Below are 4,210 nucleotides of genomic sequence, written 5' to 3'. Positions count from 1 at the left end.
GGAATGAACGTGGAATGATGATCATTAGGAAAGGAAGGGGCTGAGTATTTCAAGTTTGAAGAATCAGAAACACAATTTCATATAAATTGGATACAAGAGAAGCAAAAGTAAAATCTGGCAGGTCACCATGTTACGTGTGGGCAAGAGGAATGTTGGAGGTGTAAACAAGCACATCTGGAACAGTGGAAAGGGGTATCCATTAAAAAAGTAGCCCAACTCTGGTGTGTGTGGTGGCCATTTTGCAGTATTCCAGCAGCCCTTGATGGTCATGCCTCCTCCTCTCCCCACATGTAACCTGGCCACTTTGAATCACTCTGCTGGCTGCCTGATCCTGCTGGCGATGGAGCGTGTAGCAAGAACCACACGCCCGGGCTCCTGTATTTCCCTGCACCACTAAAAAGTGTTGCTTCGACTGTAACTTTTCTATGTCCCCATTTCTTAGAGGTGCTAAAAGAACAAATGAATTATTGTCCATAAAATTATTTGATGAAGTTGCTACGGTGATGCAAATTGTATTGAATTCTTATTATAGTCAAGCTGGAGTATGACTCTTTAGTGACATAGGACATTTAGTCTTTCATAGAAAGGCAACATTAGCCAAATCTTTGCCAAACTCTCTGAAAAACGTTTTGAAATTGTTATACTGTGGTTAAATGGGCAGAGTTCTACTAGGCTGGGCAAAATTAGGCTACTCGGAAGCGCATCAATAACAGGTTGCCTTATACAGTCAGTGAGCGGCCTGGTTCAAGCTGTGCAGCTGCTCTGGAGTTCTGCGCTGTCACGGGTGCAGGAGAAATGAAGCCTATGGTGCTAAGGGGCCACGAACATGGGCGTATGTCATAGCTAGCTATGTTCGGGAAGCCAAAGAGCTGGTGTTTGCCATTTCCTATGGTCTATTCTTTTCTATATCTTAGAATCATAGAATCATTTAGGTTGGAAAAGACCTCCAAGATCATCAAGTCCAACCATCAACCTAACCCTGCCATCCCACCACTAAACCATGTCCCTAAGCACCTCATCTGCCAGGCTTTTAAATACCCCCAGGGATGGGGAGCCCTTTCCTGGGCAGCCCGTTCCAATGCTTGACAACCATTTTGGTGAAAAAATTTTTCCTGATGTCCAACCTAAACCTGCCCTGGCGCAACTTCAGGCCGTTTCCCCTCGTCCTATGACTTGTTACCTGGGAGAAGAGACCGACCCCCACCTCACTACCCCCTCCTGTCAGGCAGTTGTAGAGGGCAATAAGGTCTCCCCTCAGCCTCCTCTTCTCCAGGCTGAACAACCCCAGTTCCCTCAGCTGTTCCCCATCAGCCTTGTGCTCCAGACCCCTCACCAGCTTCATTGCTCTCATCTGGACATGTTCCAGCACCTCAATTTCTCTCCTGTAGTGAGGGGCCCAACACTGAACACAGTATTCAAGGTGTGGCCTCACCAGTGCCATCAGAGGAAACTATGACGAGCCTTGAAATGCGTCACGGGAAACCCCTGCATTGTAGCATGTTTTGAAGTCATTTATACAACACACGAAGAGTGCTTCCCAACCTTATTCAGGGGGCTTCACTGCCTCTGGTTTTCCTCCCCACCATCTCCTTGCCCCATCGCTATCCCTCTTACCACCCCCTTCAGCACTCTTTTCCCTCGGCCCAGCCCTATTTCAAGTGTTTTTGTCTCTCTGCAACTTTTCTTCATCAGCCCACTTCACTTCCCAGCTCACGGTTGCTGGGGTTTTGTTGCTGTGTCCCGATACGCCCTCAAATCCCAGGAGATGAGCCTGCTACAGTTTATTAGCCCATCCTCAGCTTTGTGCCTCACCGGTTTTGTGCCCCTGAAGGGCTGATTTCTAATAGACCCAAAATTCGGCCCATTCAGCCCTGGTTTAAATCTGAAGCTACACACCTCACAGCTCTCCTAATCATTTGCAGTAGTACGAAGTGCGGAGGAAGGGCGTGAACGCCGGCAGCACTGTGAGCACCAAAGCACCCAGTTGGATTGCAGGCATTACAGCGTGGCAGGCACCACAAGGAGCAGAAATGACACTGTTGCAAGAAAGTGATATAAATAATAAATTATGGAGGTCGTGCTGAGGCAAGGTTTTTGGCACTATACAATATGCAAGGGGAGAAACAGCCCTGTCAGCTTGTCTGTCCTTCCAGGATAGCTGGATGGCAGTGAAACGTTGACGCTTTTGGGACCTTGTGAATGCAAGATACAGCATTTTCACAGGAGCTGGATCCAGACTCTGGAAGAACTTTTCACAAGAGAAAAGAATGTTGTTTAGGTTTGCCACTTTGCTAAATATAGGACTCCTATCTTTGCATTAGTTTCTCTGCAGATATGTACTCCTTTCTCCCTTCACTCTCAAGCACACCCAGGCACACAAACAAAAACAAATGAGTTATAAACTAATCAAACTTGTTTTCTTCAGGTTGGAAAAGAAAAGAGATAATATTTTGATTTCAATTTCCAAATCTTTGGGAGGTGCTCAGATATTATCTATCACAGTACTTCAAGCTCCTCACTGTAATGGTATCAAGTCCTTCCCATTCCCAAGCAATTAAAAAGCAACAAACAATTACAAAAATATGTTCTCCCATCACTTCTCTCTCCCATTTCTGCTTGTGAACAAAAATAACACGCAGAATTTTTGAACTGAGTTGGGTAAATCAGTGAGGTTTTTTTGTTTGTTTGTTTGTTTGTTTTGTTTTTTTTGTTTTGGACCTCTAAGACCAATTTTTTTTTTTTTTTTTTGTTTTTTTTGTTTTGGACCTCTAAGACCGAGGTCACTTTTTGCCCCCTTAGAAATGAGACATTTTGTCCAAATCTGGTCTCAGTAATTCCTAGACTTGCAAGCTTCCTCTGGTTGGGTTGTTTCACTGTTCCTGGAAAAAGCGACAGGCATAATCAGAGAAGAACTGATGGAACTTAAATTACTTAGGCCAATTCCATGGAACTTCTCCAAATACCAAGAAAGAGTTCTTGGAGTGGGGTGTTAAAGTCCTGGTCCTAGATGAAATTAGCACAGAAAATACCAACCGTGTCAAAATTATTTGTATCTCTGATTTACAATATAATTTGGAAACAATACAAAAAGATGATGCATTCACAGCGCTATGCTTTGCTGTATCAATAGCCTATAGCAGTCTCAGCGTTTTCATGGTGCGAAGCTTTATGCTAAAGCTGTCTTATCTCAGTGTCTGCTGCTGTACACGTCAGTGATTTGTTTCTCCAGCATGGATATTTGGGACTCCAGAAGCAGTTCAGAAGGAGCCAAGAAATACAAACACGACAGTATCTTCAAAGAGCCTGGCATCGTGAAGGAAGCAAGTTTCTACATGTGCAAGCGCTCCTTCCACACACACACACAGAGCAATGGCATTATTTGGGTTCAGCTTTCACCAGATGTCCTTCCTCTGACACCGATTTTCCTTACGCATTATAAACAGATAATCCTTATATATCCTGTCAAGCAGACAGAGCCGAGTATCGTTTGTATACTGCTTCTGTTTAAGTTGCCTAATAAATATTTCAGTGGCTTCACGGATGAGGGACAGTTCCAAGGCGACTCATCAGGAGGCACTTCTGGGAGAGGAAGAACATTTGTCTGCTGGAATCCTGTGGTTTCGCTGTGTTATTCGCCGCTGTGTGTTTGGGAAGGAGGAGAAGAGCCCTGTTGCAACAAGTAATGAAAGTTGCAGCTAGCTGGGAGGCTGTGACTGCGCTTTGGCAACGCACAGCAGGAGGAAACGGCTCCAGTAGCTGTTCCCCATTGTCCACCACTTCGCCTGGGTCATATCGGTACCAGGCTTACACGTTAGGGAACACTTAGCGAACCTTTACGAACAGAAACGTTAAGTAACTCGGTACAAAATCCCACCAAGCCAAGGGCAGAGCCACCGACGAAGTCCAAGAGCGCTGAGAAGCATGAGCTGAGTAGCAAAACAGTGGGCAGCTGATCATGAAAGACCTGAAAACCACCGATTTTTTATGCTTGCCGGGATGTACATTTGAGAAATTTTTGGCAAGCTTTCAAAGAAAAATTACTCTGAGGAGAAGCACGATCACAGCAACCACACGGCTCCGAACCCCTCATCGCCTGTGGACAGATTTTCCCTTTGCACTTCCGTTGTCTGAGGTGACACTGAAGGAGTTCCCACTAAAACTTTCCAAGCTGAGAAACACACAAAAACCCCTCTTCTTTCAGGGCGGTGAC

This window comes from Egretta garzetta, unplaced genomic scaffold (genome assembly GCF_000687185.1).
Source record: "Egretta garzetta isolate BGI_Z169 unplaced genomic scaffold, ASM68718v1 scaffold20, whole genome shotgun sequence".
Taxonomy (NCBI): domain Eukaryota; kingdom Metazoa; phylum Chordata; class Aves; order Pelecaniformes; family Ardeidae; genus Egretta; species Egretta garzetta.
The sequence above is the reverse complement of the archived record's forward strand: the minus strand, read 5'-3'. Positions refer to the sequence as shown.